This window comes from Eschrichtius robustus, chromosome 2 (genome assembly GCF_028021215.1).
Source record: "Eschrichtius robustus isolate mEscRob2 chromosome 2, mEscRob2.pri, whole genome shotgun sequence".
Classification (NCBI taxonomy): domain Eukaryota; kingdom Metazoa; phylum Chordata; class Mammalia; order Artiodactyla; family Eschrichtiidae; genus Eschrichtius; species Eschrichtius robustus.
In genome coordinates, this window is record NC_090825.1 from 38,867,782 (window position 1) to 38,887,151 (window position 19,370).

General features: G+C 36.6%; 1 pseudogene; it reads right to left on the reverse strand.

Moving 5' to 3' along the window:
- Positions 1-963: 963 nt before the first annotated feature.
- The window catches only part of LOC137758826 (heterogeneous nuclear ribonucleoprotein A0-like), a 106,482-nt pseudogene continuing 88,075 nt past the window's right edge, over positions 964-19,370 (reverse strand).

Below are 19,370 nucleotides of genomic sequence, written 5' to 3' on the forward strand. Positions count from 1 at the left end.
AGGGAGGTCAGCTCGGAGCTTTGTGACCACCTAGTGGGGTGGGATAGGGAGGGTGGGAGGGAGTCGCAAGAGGGAGGAGATATGGGGATATATGTATATATATAGCTGATTCACTTTATCATAAGCAGCAACTAACACAACAATGCAAAGCAATTATACTCGAATAAAGATTTAAAACAAAAAAACAAAAAAAAAAAAACCCCAAAGGTGCATTTTATTTTCTGTGTACAGGTCACCTGATGCTGTTTATGTTAGCAAGTGTGGATGTATACATTAGCAGTGTACGGACAAACATAATGTGGTTCTTGATTTCTGGAAGAATTCAAGTATAGAGATCCAAAATCCCCTTTTATCCTTCAACATATAGAACCCTCTTGTTTTGCACTGAGGAGTTAATTTAGCTCTTTGCCCATACTGTCTTCAGCCTTTGTCCAGCCTTCCATAGATGTAAGCAAAACTATTTACTTTGTGCTAAGCTTATAATCCTTTGCATCCAAGAATAGTATTGCTGACACTGCTTACAAATCTCTTTCTGTGTGTGGTACTGTGTCTGATATGACCATATATGAACAGCAGTCCAGATCATCCTGATGATCCAAATTTTCTACCCTCTGGTCAGCAGACACGTGCCCTTCTTCACCATTCTCCTGGAGAGTTCAGGAATCAAAGGAACACTAGTTTGGGTTTAATGACCAAACATTTGGAATTTTTAAAAAAAGCTAATTGTATCATTTTTTAAGACATTTATTCAGTGTCATGATCAGACTATTACACTTAGCAGTCAACAGTGTGGGTGCAAAATAAAAAAAAATTTTAAACTACATTAAAACTTTTGTTGGAATGCTTTACACTTTCCACAGAACAGAAACTAAAATAACCTGTATACAATTAGTCACAGGTACAATCCTCGAGCTTTTTCACCTATACACATGTATTGTCTAAAACATGTTTTCTTTGTATCAGCTAGGCCCGGCCACCACTGTTCTTGGCTGAGTTCACAAATCTGTTGTAACCTGTGGCTCTCCTGCCACTTCTCTGGCTCTCCTCTCCCTGCTAAACTTTGTTTCCTGGCAGTAATTAAAACCTTCTGACACTGCCATAGCTACTGCTGCTGCTGAAACTGCCAGAGCCACCCTGGTTTCATGGTTTGGCAAGGTATTGGTCTCTACCACCATAGGGGCCAGAACTTCTGCCTCCAAAGTTTCTTCCTTTCATGGGTCCAAAATTTGAAGATGGATTAGTGCAATTGCCAAAGTCATTGTAGCTTCTGCCACCTCCAAAACTGCTTCTGTCATTACTAAATCCATTATAGCCATCCCCACTGCCACCATATCCATCTGTCACCAAAGCCACCTCTGTAAAGTTTCCTCCATGACCAAAGTTGTCATTCCCACCAAAACCACCTCCATGATCACCACCAAAGTTTCCAGAACCATTTCAACCTCTGGCTGGATGAAGCACTAGCCGTCTCTTCCTTAGGGCTTTCCTCATTTCAGCTGTGGCCATTCACGGTATGGTATTTCCAAATGACAGTCTTGTCTATGGAGTCATGGTCATCAAAAGTTACCAGAGCAAAGCCTCTCTCTCTCTCTCTTTTTTTTTTAAAATGAGGTAGGAAAAATCAAGAAAGTCTTTGGCTCTCAAAGTTTTGCTGGTTAGTTCATGACAAAGTTCTTAAAAGAATTGTTGAACATAAAGATAGAATATATTTCTTTTAAATATGTAAAATTTGCCAAACTTAGTGTGATTACAATGACTGCCCATAGTGTCCTCCCAAGATTTTTTAAAAACATAAACACATGTAATCTGTCTGTTGGATTTAAAGTTGGGTGTTTCAACGTGTACGAGTAATTACTTTTCAAAAGTAAATTCTGCAATGGACACAGCATTTTGAAGAAGATATTTGGAAATGTTTCTACTCTTACAGAATTTTATTACTAAAAAAAAGTGTCATCTATTTTTTAATGGTCTTTTCTGTATTTTATTTATTTTTTTAACTTTTTATTTTACATTGGAGAATAGTTGATTAACAATGTTGTGTTAGTTTCAGGTGTACTGTAAAGTGATTCAGTTATACATACACATGTATCTATTCTTTTTCAAGTTCTTTTCCCAATTAGGTTGTTACATAATATTGAGCAGAGTTCCCTGTGCTATACAGTAGGTCTTCGTTGTAGCCTCTCTTCTTGCCACTGCCTCAGTTAAGATTTCAATCACTTCAATTTTCTCATACTGTTCAAAAGAATCTCATTTGTTTGTTTTTGTTTTTATTTCCACTACTAAAATCTTTTGCACAGCAAAGGAAATCATAAACAAAATGAAAAGACAACCTGTGACTGGAAGAAAATATTTGCAAACAGTGGGAATGACAAAAGATTAATTTCCAAAATATACAAACAGCTCATACAGCTTAATATCAAAAAAACAAACAACCCAATTGAAAAATGGGCAGAAGCTGTAAATAGACATTTCTCTAAAGAAGACACACAGATTGCCAACAGGCACATGACAAAACGCTCAACATCACAAATTATTAGAGAAATGCAAATCAAAACTACAAGAAGGGGCTTCCCTGGTGGCGCAGTGGTTGAGAATCTGCCTGTCAATGCAGGGGACACGGGTTCGAGCCCTGGCCTGGGAAGATCCCACATGCCGTGGAGCGACTAGGCCCGTGAGCCACAGTTGCTGAGCCTGCGCGTCTGGAGCCTGTGCTCCGCAACGAGAGAGGCCGCGATAGTGAGAGGCCCGCGCACCGTGATGAAGAGTGGTCCCCACTTGCCACAACTAGATAAAGCCCTCGCACAGAAACGAAGACCCAACACAGCCATAAATAAACAAACAAATAAAATTAAAAAAAAAACAAAAACTACAAGAAGGTATTACTTCACCCCAAGTCTACAAGTAATAAATATCGGAGAGGGTATGGAGAAAAAGGAACCCTCCTACACTGTTGGTGGGAATGTAAATTGGTACAGCCACTATGGAGAACAGTATAGAAGTTCCTTAAAAAACTAAAAAGAGAACTACCATATGACCCTGCAATCCCATTCCTGGGCATATATCTGGAGAAAACTCTAATTTGAAAAGATACATACACCCCAATGTTCATTGCAGTGCTATTTACAATAGCCAAGACATGGAAGCAATCAAAATGCCCATCGACAGATGAATGGATAAAGAAGATGTGGTATATATACACAATGGAATATTACTCAGCCATAAAAAAGAATGAAATAGTGCCATTTGCAGCAACATGGGTGGACCTAGAGTTTATCATGCGAAGTGAAGTAACTCAGATAGAAAAAGACAAATATATGATATTGCTTATATGTGGAATCTAAAAAAAAAAAAAAGATACAAATGAACTTATTTACAAAACAAAAACAGACACACAAACATAGAAAACAAACTCATGGTTACCAAAGGGGAAGTAGGGGGGGGATAAATTAGGAGTTTGGGATTAACATATACACACTACTATACATAAAATAGATAACCAACAAGCACCTACTGTATAGCACGGGAACTATACCCAATATTTTGTAATAACCTATAAGGGAAAAGAACCTGAAAAAGAATATATATATATATATCTGAATCACTTTGCTGTACACCTGAAACTAACACAACATTGTAAATCAACTATACTTCAATGAAAAAATAATAATAATCTCTCAGGTGATGTTCTTTAGCATCTTCTTTAATGCACCAACAAAATCTTTTTCACAGTTAAGTGGGCACCAGGTCTTTGAGAATCTTCTTTTGTGACAGCCCTCTTTGGTTCCATAACTCTTCCACCCACCTTGTGTGACTTTGAATGTGTGGCTGCATGCATCTCCTCCACAGTTGCATATGTGACAAACCCCAAGCCTCTGGAGCACTCGGTGTTTGCATCTCTCATTACCAACAGTCCGTGAGTGTTCCCCATGGCTCAGAAAGGCTCCTCAGACTCTCTTTAGTTGTTTCAAAGCTCAAGCCTCGAATGAAGAGCTCTGCAGCTTTTTTGGCTCTTTGGGAGACTCTGACCTAGAAAGGAGGACAGTGGCGGGGGAGACTTTAAAATGCTTACTTGGTGATGTTCACTGGTAGACAGGGTAACTGTATCATTTCAAATTCAATTTTTAAAAAATTCAATTAAAAAACAATAATTTGATTTGTTCCCTACTCTATTTGAACTTTGGAAAGGTCAACAAACTCTAAGAATTCATAAGGTGTTGTTTTCCCCATCCTGTTTAATTTTTGTTGTTTCCCATTCTTCTGATATGATGAACTCTCCTGAACTGATCTCTACAGCACAAGATTTTATGTCCATGTTTAATGACTGTTCTATAAGACTTCCTTATGTGAAGTCATTTCCATTTGTTGCTACCAATGAAACACATTTATGGACAAAATATGTAACAGCAGTCATAAGTCTCACACAAACTTCCTATTCTCCCCACCTCTGATTATGGGGGCCTATCAGAGCTATTGCAAATTTAGATCTCCTCCAGAAATCTTGGACTCATTAATGTAGCAGAGGCTCATAGCAAAGCTTCCCAAAGTACATTACTTGATCTCTCTAAGATGGCCTCTGGGCCTTCCATTGAATGGTGACAAGAGTCTCCATTCTCCAATAGTCAAGTAGACTCTAGCTTCCTTTCCAGCAATATCTGCAACAGTTAGCCATTTAAAAACGCATTATTTTCCTTTTGAAAACTACAGTCCATAATCCTTCCTGTTAATCTAGAAGAGATAGCAGCCATAAATAGGGATCGCACTAAAGGCAGCACATGGAGGAAATTTTGGTGTTCCTAAGAAAGGACTTGCTTCGCTCAGGAATCTGAAGAAAATGCAAATTTAGAAAATTTCATTATCGTCATACTCCAGATTCTTTTCTGCAATGTTTCTACATGTGGTAGTCTTTTCTCCTGCCCTCTAGTTTTCTATGGCTTCACGTGAAATTCTGGTTATTCCTTTGGACTTTTCCCCGATATGGATCCCGATATTCACTTCACCGAAGGTAATTTACATTAAAGTGTGAACTTACAGATTCAATCCTGGTGGAAGGAAATTTGGAATCTCAAAGAGTAAATTCACTTTAATATCTCAAATATAGATGCAAAGATAGATGTTAGATAACTAGCAGGCTAGCTAAATAGATGGCTAAGATAAACAGATACCTAGATAAAAATCTTCTTGATGCCTCTTGTGCACTCATATTATTTCCTCAAACTAAAGAGACATAGATCACAGGGATCAACAGTGGGTACTCCATTTATGAAAGCTTGCCCATATCTTCCTTGAATAATTCATTATAATTTAATAAAAGCTGAAGACTAATGTGTCTGCTGATACACAATATAGGCATCATATTGTGAATACTAGATCTTAAAAGACATACTTGTACTAGGTTTTAAGTAAAAATATGATTTAAACATTTTCTCAATAATAGTATGTCTGACCACAGTACAGACTGTTCATTAAACAGGCTTCCATCTTTATGTACATTCTGCATTAAAATTATAACTAGATCAACAAAGAGCATCTTCAAATCTGAACATTCTCTATGATACAATTAATATTTTGTTTTTCTCTTTGGAATACAGCTGGATTTCTTAAGGGCACATTCTCATTGATACTGTAATACATGACATGAAAACATAGTGCTGGTTTCCTTAATTTTTCTAACAGGGTATGACTCTCCTATCATCATCTAAAAATCTCTTATTTATGTTAATAGTGGGTGCTATTGCTGATAAGCTACTTGTAATAAATAAGTCAAACAAAAAGGCACAAATTCTGCAGATGGTGGAATAATTCAGTGGGATAATCTGCATAAGCAGATTCAGATTTTCATAGAAAACATTTTAATTTAATGTTGAGCTTTGATCACTAGCTTACTGAACATCCCTAATTTTTTTCATCTAGTTCCCACTTTCTTTTTAATTAAAAATTGTACTGCAATTAGTGATTAATCTTTCTCCAAGTAGCAACATGATTATATTATGCTATGTTATATGGCACAGATTTTCCATTGTTATAATTTTACTCAGATATATAGCTTTATGTCACCTGCTCTCTCAGTGGAATACTGTTCGATGTAAAGGAAAAGCAAACAGTTCAATGTTAGCTTGTATTTTATTCATCTGAAAAGAAAGCACAGGCTTTCTGGTCAGGCATGTAATGAGTTAGAAGTCACCACTTCATTCTAACAACAAGTAAGGAGCTGAACAAACTGAAAAATCAACTCTTTTTAGATCCATCTGAGAACTGAGGTCACAGGACAAACTACTGCCCCCCAAACTGGAGAAACAGACAGGAGGGTACAGAGATTAACCATTCACTAGAGCAGAAATTTCTACAGGAACTGGTGCCAGAGTAGGAAAACCTCAACTGAATTGCTGAATATCTGAGAAAAATCTTCTGCTTCCAGCTGGTGAAGGAAAAAAGAAACCACTTTGAAATACAGCAGAGCATTCTGTTCTTAAGGAGGCCTGCCCTCAGGAGAAACTATTTTACCAAAGTGTTAACTACTGGGGTTTCTTTCAGAGCCCAACCTAACTGGAGGAAGGGAAATACCCAATTCCTGCTCTGTCAAGCCTTTCATGTGGAAGAAGGGAATTACCCAAATTTAGCCCTCTCTAGCTATTCACTCCCATCTAAGGGAGGGGTGGGGAGGGACTGAGAGGCACTGGTGCAGTTCATAGTCCAGGGGCACAGGCTCACTAAAAGACTGAGACCTAATCATGTGACTATAGAATACTTCCTCTCTCCCTACACCTCACCGTCACATTATTAATGGCCTATTTACTGCAGTGCCTTTTATCCAGTACATCATGTCCACCTTTCAACAAAAAATTACAAGACACAATAAAAAGCAATAATATGGTTTGAAGAGACTAAACAAGCATCAGAATCAGAGTCAGATATGATAGGAATGTTGGAATTATCATACTAAGAATTTTTTAAACTATGAATAATAAGCTAAGGCCTTTAATGGAAAAAGCAGACAACACTGAAGAACAGATGATAATGTAAGCAAAGAGATGGAAATTCTAAGAAAGAATCAACAAGAAATGCTAGAAATGAAAAATGCAGTAACAGAAATGAAGAAGGCCTTTGATGGGCTCATTAGCAGACTAGACATGACTGAGGGAAGAATCTCTGAGCTTGAGGATATAACAATAGAAACTCCCAAAAGCGAAAATCAAAGAGAAAAAACACTGAAATGAACAGGACAGAATATTTAAGAATTGTGGGACAACTACACCAAAAGGCATAACATACATGTAATAGGAATACCAGAAAGAAAGGAACAGAAGTGATATTTGGAGCAGTAATGACTGAGAATTTCCTCAAATTAATCTCAGACAGCAAACCACAGATTTAGGAAGTTCACAGAACACCAAATAGGAAAAATACCATAAAAACCTACACCTAGGCATATCATATTCAACCTTCAGAAAATGAGAAATAAGCAAAAAATCTTGAAAGAAGACGGAGGGGGAAAAAAAAAAAAAACACCTCAGAAACTATGCAGGCAAGAAGATAGTGGAGTGAAATATTTAAAGTGTTGAGAGTGAAAAGGCACCAAACTAGACTTCTGTACCCTGTGAAATTATTTTTCAAAAGTGAAGGAGAAATAAAGACTTTCTCATACAAACAAAAATTGTGGGAATTTGTTGCCAGTAGATCTGCCTTGTAAGAAATCTTAAAAGAAGTTCCCCAGAGAGAAGGAAAGTGATATAAATCAGAAACTCAGGTCAACAAAAAGAAAGAAAGGGCATCAGGGAAGGAATAAGTAAAGGTAAAACAAAAAGTTTTATTTTCCTTATTCTTATTGATCTAGTAAATAACAATTGGTTCAAAATAATAGCATGAATGAATTAGAGTATATATATATGAATATATACATATATATTATATATACTCTCTCTATATAGAGTATAGATGTGTATATACATATATATATATACACATATATACACTATATATGGAGTATGCTTATGTGTTCTTATATATAGGTAAAATGAATGACAGCCATGATACAAGGGATGGGAGGGAGGAATTAGGAATATTTTGTTATAAGGGACTTTCACTACTCATGAAGCAGTATGATGCTATTAGAAAGTGTGCTTGAATTAGTTGTAAATTAATATTGCAAACTCTAGGGCAACCAATAAAAAAGCAAAAAAAAGAAGTATAATTGATAAGCTAAGAAAGGAAACAAAATGGAATCCTATAAGATGCTCAGTTAAAATCACAAAAGGCAGAAAAGTTGTGGAACACAAAAATAGGAAAAATGAACAAGGACAATTAAAAGAAAACAGTAACAAATATGGTATATATTAATCCAGCTATGTCGATAATAACTTTAAATTCCAATGATCTAAACAGACCAATTAAAGGACAGAGATTGTCAGAATGGACCAAAAAACAAGACCCAACTATACATTGTCTACAAGAAATCCACTTTAAATATAGACACATATAGATTAAAAGTAAAGTGATGAAGAAAGATATACCATGCTAACACTAATCAGAAAAAAAAAACACAACAACAACAAAGTAGGCATATTAATCTCAGACAGAACAGACTTCAGAGCAAGAAAGTTATCAGGGATAAAGAGGAGCTTCACATAATGATAAAGGGGTCAGTACTCCAAGACAATATAACAATCCTTAACGTGTATGCACCTAACAGCAGAGTGTCAAAATACCTGAGGCAAAACTGATAGAACTGCAAAGGGAAATACACTAATATAGTTGGAGACTTTAACACCCCTCTTTCAAATGGACAGATCCAACAGGCAGAAAATCAGTAAGAACATAGCTGAACTGAGAAGCATCACTTATCAACTGGATGTAATTGGCATCTATAAACTACTTCATCCAACAACAGCAGAGTACAATTTCTTCCCGAGCTCACAAGGAACACTTACTAAGATAGACTTCATTCTGGGCCATAAAACCCACCTTAACAAATCAAAAACAAAATAGCAACCATACAATGTTTGCTCTCAAATCACAATGGAATTAAACTAGACATCCATAACATAAAGATAACTGAAAAATCCCCATATACTTGGAGATTAAACACACACTTCTAAGTAATACATGGGCCAAAGAAGAAATTCCAAGAGAAATTTTAAAATATTTGAACTAAGTGAAAATGAAAATATAATTTCTCAAAATTAGTGGGATGCAGAGAAGCAGTGTTAGAGGGAAATTTATAGTAGCAAATGCATATATTCGAAATGAAGAAAGAGAGATCTAAAATCAATAATCTAAATTCCTATTTAAGGAAAGTAGAAAAAAAGCAAATTAAATCCAAAGTAAGCAGAGAAAAATAAATTATAAAAATCAGAACAGGGCTTCCCTGGTGGCGCAGTGGTTGAGAATCTGCCTGCCAATGCAGGGAACACGGGTTCGAGCCCTGGTCTGGGAAGATCCCACATGCTGTGGAGCAACTAAGCCCGTGTGCCACAATTACTGAGCCTGTACGTCTGGATCCTGTGCTCTTCAACAAGTGAGGCCGCGATAGTGAGAGGCCCACACACCGCGATGAAGAGTGGCCCCCACTTGCCGCAACTAGAGAAAGCCCTCGCACAGAAACGAAGACCCAACACAGCCAAAAATAAATAAATTAATTAATTAATTTTTTAAAAAAATCAGAACAGAAATCAATGAAATTGAATACAGGAAATCAATAGAGAAAATCAGTAAAACCAAAAGCTAGTTCTTTGAAAGGATCAATTAAATTGACAGGCCTCTATCCAGCCTAACTAAGAAGAGAGAAGACAAAAATTACTAATATCAGAAATGAAAGAGGGGTCATCACTATAGATCTCATGGATATTAAAAAAATAATAAAGGAATACAGTGAATAACTCTATGCCTGCAAATTTGATAACCTAGATGAAATGGACCAAATCCTTGAAAGACAGAATCTGCCAAAACTCACTCAAGAAGAAGCATGTAATAAGAATAGGCCTATATTTATAAAAGAAATTGAATCGGTAATTAATAACCTTCCAAAACTGTGAGCACCATGCCCAGATGGGTTCGTTCACTGGTGAATTTTACCAAACATTTAAAGAAGAAATTATGCCAATTCTCTACAATCTCTTCCAGAAGATACAAGCAGAGGGAATACCTCTTAACTCATTCCATGAAACCAGAATTAGTCTAATACCATAATCAGACAAAGACATTACAAGAAAAGAAAACTACAGAACAAAATCTCTCCTAAACATAGTTGCAGAAATCCTCAACAAAACTTTAGCAAACTGAATTAAACAATACATAAAAAGAATTATACACTATAACCAAATCTACAACCAAGTGGATTTATCCTACATATGCAAGGCTGGTTCAACAGCATTCATGGATAAGAAGACTCAATATTGTCAAGCTGTCAGTTCTTCCCAACTTGATCTAAAATATTAAATGCAATCTCACTCAAAATCCCAGCAAGTTATTTTGTGGATATCAACAAGCTTATTCTAAAATTATTGGGAAGAGGCAAAAGACCCAGAATAACCAACTCAATATGTAAGGAGAAGACCAAAATCAGAGGATTGGCACTACCCATCTTCAAGAAGAATAACTTTCTTAAGACTTACTATAACGCAGTATATCAAGTACTCAAGACAGTAATCAATTCAGTGTGGTACTGGCAAAAGAATAGGCAAATAGATCAATGGAATGGGAATTCAAAATGGTACAGACATTTTAGAAGACAGTTTGGCAGTTTCTTATGAAATTAAACATACTCTTACCATACCGTCCAGCAGTTGTGCTCTTTGGTATTAATCCTCGTGAATTAAAAGCTTAGGTCCACACAAAAAGCTACACAATGATGAGTATAAAAGCCTCATAATTGCCAAAACTTGGAAGCAACCAAGATGTCTTTCAGTAGGTGAATGGATAAACAGACTATCTTGCATCCAGGAAATAGAATGTTATTTAGTACTAAACAGAAATGAACGATCAAGCCGTGAAAAGACTAGAGGAAACTTAAATATAAATTACTAAGTGAAAAGGTACATACTGTATGATTCCAACTATGTGACATTTTGAGAAGGTAACACTATGAAGACAGTGAAAACATCAGTGGTTGCCAGAGGTTGGCGGTGGGTGGGGCTGTAGGGAGGGATGAATAGGCAGAGCACAGTGGAGTTTTAGGGCAGTAAACTATTCTATATGATATTACCGTGATGGATCCATATCATTATACATTTGTCCACAGAATGTACACCAAGAGTGAACCTTAATGTAAGCTATGGACCCTGTAGGCTCAGTGATTGTCACAAATGTACCACTGTGGTCGAGATCAATAGTGGGGCAGTTTGTGTATGTATGGGAACAGGAAGTATACGGTAACTCTCTGTACTTTCCACTCAACTTTGCTATGAACCTAAAACGTCTTTAAAAATTAAAGTTTATTAATTTAAAAAAAAATACATCAAAGTTTTTACAGAGCACACATAATTAGCTGGTTCGTTTCCACAGAAGAAATATGCATGGTGCTCAGAATCTGCTTCTTATACATTTGTTCATTAATTCACTCAACAATTACTATTCTCTTTGGATGACAATCTTCACATACAGTAAGTTGAAACTCCTCTAACTTAACAGAAACAGCTATCACTGAAATCTTTTCCCTCACACTGTTTTTCACAGGAGGCTGATGATAGAGTATCCAAGAATCCCTAGCCTGTGAGATAGATGCTAAGCCAAACAAGGATGACATAAGTGAAATCTCAGGTCTCTGTTGCAGTGACAACCACGTTCAAGTCTAGCTCAAATAATAATAGGAAGTGAGACAAGTTTCTGAACAGTAACCTATGGTTCTGGTCCTTTTGTTTTTCATCCTCCTCCTCTACTTGCCTTTAATATGTGCCTATCAGTTAGTCACTGTCTTAGTCTCTTGGGGCTGCTGTAACAAATTACCATGGACTAGGTGACTTGTAAACAACAGAAACTTATTTTTCACAGTTCTGGATGCTGGAAGTCCAAGATCAAGGGGTCAGCACAGTCAGGTTCTGGTGAGGACCCTCTTTCAGGTTGCAGGCTGTCAACATCTTGTATCCTCACGTGGCAGAGCCCAGAGAGAGGAAGCAAGCTCTCTTGTGGCTTTTATAAGGACACATCTCACACATAGGGACACCTTACCTACTCCTAATTACCTTCCAAAGGTCCTACCTTCTAGTATCATTATATTGTGGGGTAGAGTTTCAACATATGAATTTCGGGGGACACAAACAGTCCACAACAGTCACCAAAACATAACCATCTTGCTTGTTATTGTTATCGCCCAATTGTGTACTTAAGATTTGGGAAATTTTATTTATATTCTGTTTGTTTTTTGTCTGTTTTTTTTAGCACACAGAGTTTAATAAATTTGTGAAAAGCACAAAATTATTTCATATTCCTATGTGGGAATTGGGAATTAATAGAGAAATATATTGAGGAGGATTCTGAAAATTAGTTTTACATAATAACAAGAAACAGAGAGAATACATGAAGGGAAGTGAAATCTTACCAATATACCTGGAAGCAGTAAGCCCTGACCTGGACCCACAGAGAGCAGCTACTTATATTTCAAGTGAGAAAGCTGTCTTTTGATCTACGTAGAAGGTATATCTTTTGACCTCAATAGGATATGTTTCAGCAGGAAGGTTCAGACACATAGGTGTTCAGATTTGAATAGCAAGTTATTGATCTTCTGCCAGTTTACAGGATAGAACTATGGTTCTCAAGTTTTAATGTGCCTTAGAATAGCCTGGAGGGTTTATTAAAACCAGATTACTGGGTCCCCAGAAGATCTTAATTTAGTAGGTCTAGGGTGGGGTCTTGCTTTCTAGCAAGTTTCCAGGGCATGCTGATGCTGGTCAAGGGACCACATATTGAGAACCGGTGGGGTAGAAGGTACTGCTGATTTAATGTATTTGCATATATCCTCAGAATGTACTAATTTGTTATTTGTATACCAACAGTCCTCCTCTTTCCCACTCTATATAAATAGCTCTTTAGGTGTGAATTAGTTTTGTTAAATGGGTTTGTCCTATAAGCGCAGTAACTTTTGTACAAAACAAACAAACAAAAATACCAGAGGAGGCCTGAATTTGAAGTAAGGAAGTTTGAGTCTCAGCTTTTTCACTTTTCTGTCCTCAGTGGCTTGGGACGATCAATTACTATCAGAGGCTCACTTTCTTTCTCTATAAAATGGGGTTGATATCCATCTCCCAAAGTTATGAGTGTTAAATGGGATGAGGCATGTGAAAGTGTCCTGAAAACAGCAAAGCACTCTACAAAGGTAACAGTTTATTATTATTGATCTTATTATTGATTTCAGAATGACTCCCCACCTCCAAAGCTCCTGGTAAAGAAAAGACTCATCATAGTGGGTGAGTTTTGTCGACTGACCATAGTAAGCAGTCAATTAAGTATTTGTAGACTGATGGATAAAGTGAGACAGACTCAGTTCCTTGAAAGACATCTTGCAATATATAGATAGATTAGCTGAGAGAACTCTACTTTTCATTTGTAATAGCAAACGAAGGGAAATTAATTGAATACAACTGAATAAGTATTTATTAAGTACCTGCTCTGTATCAAATGCCACGATTAATCATCCCCTGTTAATATTTTAAGTTATTTCAAATAGCAAACACCAAATGAATTACCCATTTGAGACCCAATTGCATTTTGAAAACAGTCCCAGCAAAATGAGAAGTTAGCCTACATAACTCTGCTTTGAATTTATTCAGTATGAATTATCATACATTGTACTAGTGAAGTTAAATATCGAATTCTAAATTGGTGATCTAAACAAAGAATGTTAAGTGAAAACTTAAAATAAAATTACAGAGCAACACAAATCTAGCAATACAAATGTGTATCATCTCATCTCTATATACTTTTAAAATCCATTATACATGGATGGCATATATGGAGTAATGAAAAACAGGTATTTATATATATATATATAATATATATATATATATATATATATATATGAGTTGATAGAGGTTATTTTTGAGGGGAATAATAAAGGGGAAATTTAACATTGTACTTTGTAAATTTCTGCATTGTTTATATGTTACGAAAATATTCATATATATAGAAATTTTGTACTGAAAACAATTAGAAAGTAAATAATTTAAAAAAATATATATCGTCAGTACACTTTCAGGGACTCCTGCTTGGAAAGCAGTATTCTCCCACATGATGAGCTGCTATTCCCCTTCCAAAATATTGACCTGTGAACAAATCATAAGGCTTCCTGACCTGGCTAACACAGAATCCCAATCCAGTTCCTTTAACTGGTAATTCCTTCAGGGCCAGTTCACACGATTCCCATGCTCTGTGTCAAAAGGTACCACCGCTGAGCCCTGGGCTGCCCTTCAAGCGGTCAGTAGGAGTGATGTCTAATCAAGAACAACTTTCCCTGCAGGTTTCTTTCCTCTCATTTACTTCCCACTGATTCTCAGAGAGGTGATTCCGCAGGAAAACTAGAGCTGCTGTTTAATCAGTTCCCTTGATTTCCTTCTGAAATCCATAGGAAGATAGTGTTGTTGCAATAACTCTGTCTCTGGGGCGGCTTTAGAAACTTCCGGCATTTTGCTGACAAGCCGTGTCCGAGCCGGCTCCGCTCTAGGCACTAGATCTGCGTAGAGAAGAGAAGCGAAACAGAAAAAGTGGTCGGCACTCTGTCCCCACGCCGCCTAGAACACAAAGCCAGGAGGAAGGCGTGAGAGATTTGAGTCTAAGAAGAGAAATCAAAATTGGGTGGAAGGCAGCTTAAAAAGGAGCAGAGGAATTAAGGAGGGTGAAGAAAAAGAAAAGTAACTGGATCCCTTTTTTTTTTTTTTTTTTGTAGAAAAGGTAAATTAAAAGTTTTGAGGATTAATGAACCTAGCTCTGAAATGTAAGTTATAATGTAAAAATTTTTTTTAAAATGCCCAAAGTTTCTAAAGCCACCCTAGTGACAGGATGTTATCACCCAGAGAAGACGTAAGTAGAGTCTGCTTCCTAAGACGAGGCTCTCCCCGGCCTCAGGGCTGCCTCAGTTAACGATCAAATTCCACTGTCACGGTTTGTCTGAATGTCTGTCTCCATTCTAGGCCACAAACTGTTCGAAGGCAGAAATCCAGCTCTTTATGCCAGTTTTGCAGTGATGACTGTATCACCCAGACTTCATAGATATATTGAATAAATGAATGAAAATCTTTTTTGCTTTTTTTGAAAAGTGAATTCCTAAAACAATCTAATACTGAAATGTGTTCAAAGTTGTTTTAGAACGATCTTAGATCATCTTAGATCTTAGATCATCAGGTCCTATATTTTTCAGGTGCCATTAGTTAGAATTCTATATATTCTATTCTCACAATCGCATTCATTTTTTTCTTTTATATGGAACCCTAATACATCTTTTCTTTTCATTTTTTTCTAGATTGATTTCCAAACTCACCTTCTTACTCTTAAGCTGAGCTTCTTAATTGTGAATGTGGTAAAACTTCTTAGTCCCTTTATTTTGTTCCTACTTTATGTTAAAACAAAATAAAATGAAATTGAAGAAACCTTGTCAAGGTGACTGTTGAGAATGGAACTCTGAAAGAAGATTGCTGCCAACAGATTTTTTTCTGAGCTAGAGAAAATCACTACGATTTTGTTTGTCTTTGTGCGACTCCTTTGCTACACACTGATTGTCACTGTGGCAAGTAATAGAAGGGAAGGGAGAAATCATTTTAGCACAAGCCTGGCAGCGTGATTTGGGATGCAGAGGAATTCCAGACCTGCCCACCACCACAGGAGTAACCAGACTGCTAGGGAGAGACCAGGAGAGAGCAATCGAGGGCCATTCCAGGCAAGAAATTAGGCCTAATAAGCAAGTGCCAAATGAAAGTCCAGTTAATTCAGAATGGAATCTGGGGCAAGAAGAGAGTAAATGAATTAAAATTATAGAGAATTATAATGCCGCACCGAGCCAAATTTACAGTCTTAATAAAACCTAAATCACACCTCCTCGTGCCATTCTCTCTTGACAACCCCAAAGTGATGTGGGTTCTTTTTCTGAACTCTTCTAGTTTTCAGGAAATGCAACTCCCATCAGATAGCCAGCAAGTACTACTTTGTGTTCAGGTTACTTATCTTGAGCCTGTGTTTTTCTATCAGTATTAAGAACGAAAGAGAATCCGGCCATCACCACTACCTTCCCTACGTCTGCTCTTTAACACACGGATCCACGTGTTTTTTCTATACTGTCTTCTCGAGTTCTAACTAAAATATGCAAAATTATTTAGGAAAAGTATGAGAGGCATGCCTTATGTCTGTATTGTTCTGAAATATGAATAAATATTACATAATGTACTCTTAATTGTCCAATTTTCGCCCTATAGACATATCGTCTATGTATTTTAGTCACATTAAAATGGAGGTGAGGCAAGTGTAAGAGGCTTTTATGTGAAATCTAAGAAGGTATGCTCTGACACTCTAAAGGATGCAAAACTAAATTTTGATATGAATATGATATGTGATCTCTTCTGCTGGGTTATAAATTGCTTTTTAAAAATGTCTACACTGATCATCTCTTATATAATAAATATAAAATTATTGTGATAATAGTTATCATGGTATGATTGAATGATAATCCCAAAGCCTTCATATGAATAATACTGTTAGGTCATCTCAAATCAAGTTCAAAAGATAAAGCCTTCATTCCCTGGTACCTTGCACACCCTACAAAACTGATAAGAAGTAACACATGTCATTGGTACATGGAAGGTGTTCATAATAAATATGTTGTCGACCAGCCCCAGACACTCTCATATCACTATTTTAATTCCTTCACACTCTTAATACTACCTGAAATTATTGTGTTCTCTTTTTGACTGTCTTTTCCCCCTGCTAAACTGTAAGCTCTGTATGTGCAAAGAGCATCTCTGTCTTCCTCACTGCCAAATCTTCAAGACCCAGAAAAGCAGCACTTAGTAGGTGCTCAATAAATATCTATTAAATTGAAAAAGTGTTGTTGATTCTGACCACTCAATATAAAGTTCTACAATACCATGGTCTTGACAGAGCTTATGAAATTAAGACCTTGGTAGAAGAAATTAGGCAAGGGCCTGATTGACACAGAAAGATATTAAAAGATGTAAAAGTATTAATAAATAAGCCATAGACCTGTATAGAAAAACCAGAAATACTTTCAGGAAGAGGCGAATACAACTTCTCAAAGACCAACATGAAGATTTCAGCTCACTATTTACCAGTCTATGTGGAATTCTCCTAAGTTTCATGGCTTCTGCTGTGTTTTATGCCTACCAACATGGATGTTCAAAATTATCTTTACAGTTAGGTTATATAGTTAGCCCTCCATATCCATAGGTTTCACACCTTTGGATTCAAAGAACCGCAGATCAAAAATATTAAGAAAAAAAAAAAAAACCAGAAGTTTCCAAAAAGCAAAACTTGAATTTGCCATGTGCCAGCAATTATTTACATAGCATGTACATTGTATTAGGTATTATAAGTACTCTAGAGATGATTTAAAGTATACAAGAGGGTGTGAACAGGTTATATGCAAATACTACATCAGGGACTTAAGCATCTGCTGATTTTGATATCCGAGGGGGTCCTGGAACCAACCTCTGGAGGATACTGAGGGATGACTGTATACTTAATTCCACCAGTCACACAAGTACTCATAAGAGAGTTTTAGCAATCTGTCTTGCCTTTTGAAGTCCGTCCTTCCATGTTATCTCCTTGACTAATACACATTATAGGAGAAACTCACAAAGGACAATATGCACACACACTGTTCGCTACTGCACATCAAGGGTGAAAGTGTAAATCAGTGCAGCCACACTAGAGATCAATATGGGACCATCTAGTATAGATGGAGAAAGTCATGTCCTAAGTCTATTGAGGACACCAACCTGTGCATGAGGAGACATACACAAGAAAGATCTTTGCAGCTTTGTCAATAAAAGCAGAAAATTAAAAATAAGCTCAAGTTTCATTGCCTTGGAAATGGACAGATACATTGTGATACATTCACACAAGGGACTATTTCACATCGGTCAAAACAAATTAATTACCGATGTATCTGTTAACATGGATAAATCGAAAAAACATAATAAACAATAAGTTAGGTATAACATGCTTTACAAAAAGTAGGAAGTCTAGTCTACCAATTTCTTGGAAGAGAAAAATCCTGCAATGAACCAGCCTGCCATTTATCAAATGGGGATTTGCTCAAAGGTACATATTCCTATGAGAAAAAAAAAAAAAAAAACAACAAAACTCTCAGGTACTTCTAGTCTCACTAACTGCCTCGTCTGACCCAAGTACCCATGTTTTTGGCCAAGGAAAAGAAAATTAGATACCCTTTTATTGGAGGATTTCTCTTCCTTAAGTAACCTAGAAAGCAAGGGAAGAACAGAGAGAAAGGGGCAGAGAGAGTGAAAGAGAAACAGTGAAAGGCGGAGGGATTAAGGAAATAAATGTCTCCGACTAGAGTCAAGACCATCACTGAGAAAATGTTAATAATCATTTTCATTAAGGAAAACACAGAAGCTTTGAACCTACAGATGCTGTTAACTAAAATCACAGTTAATTGTTCAGCTCTCCACTTCCCTCTGCTTATCCTGAAGGAGCACTAAAAGATATGAACTAATTCTGATGAGTTGGTTAACTACCTTTAGTGCTCATGTTAATTGACTATTTACATATGACACTTTATTTGAAAAGGGAAAGAAAACCTCTTTTTGGAACAAAGGTGTGTTTCTCAGGATTTTCAATGTTTTTAAAATAAATACATAGAGTTTGAATAATTTAAGACCTTCCGTGTCAGTCTTTGAAAAACTTAAAAGCATAGGTAAAAATATTTGTGGCTAGCTTGCACACAGTTTCCTCTTAAGTGGGATTATTAATTATTGAACTTGTCTGTACCGGATTTGTTATTTTGAGTTGTTTTGACTCAATTTTGTAGCCATGTTCTCTGTGGTGATGTTCAGTTCTCTTTAAACTCTATTTTATAATCACCTAGCTTCCATTTCATGAAGTTCAGATTTATCCCAAGCAATTTAAAGGACATTTGCACATCATTTGCTTATTACAAAGTAACAGATGTGATGGGAAAGGTGATGAGGGGTAGGCAGGGTAATTGACTCTTTTTAAATTTCATATTTCAAATGGAAGTTGGCTCACTTAATTTCTGCATTAAAACAAAGGTGTGTACGTGTAATATCACCGTGACATTTATGCCTGGAAATGACAAGGTAACAAGACAAATGGCTCCTCCAAACAGAAGTCCTCATTTTAGAAAATCAGAGGAGTTTAGAAGTCAATCTCTTAGTCCAGCTCCCATGGAATGGGAC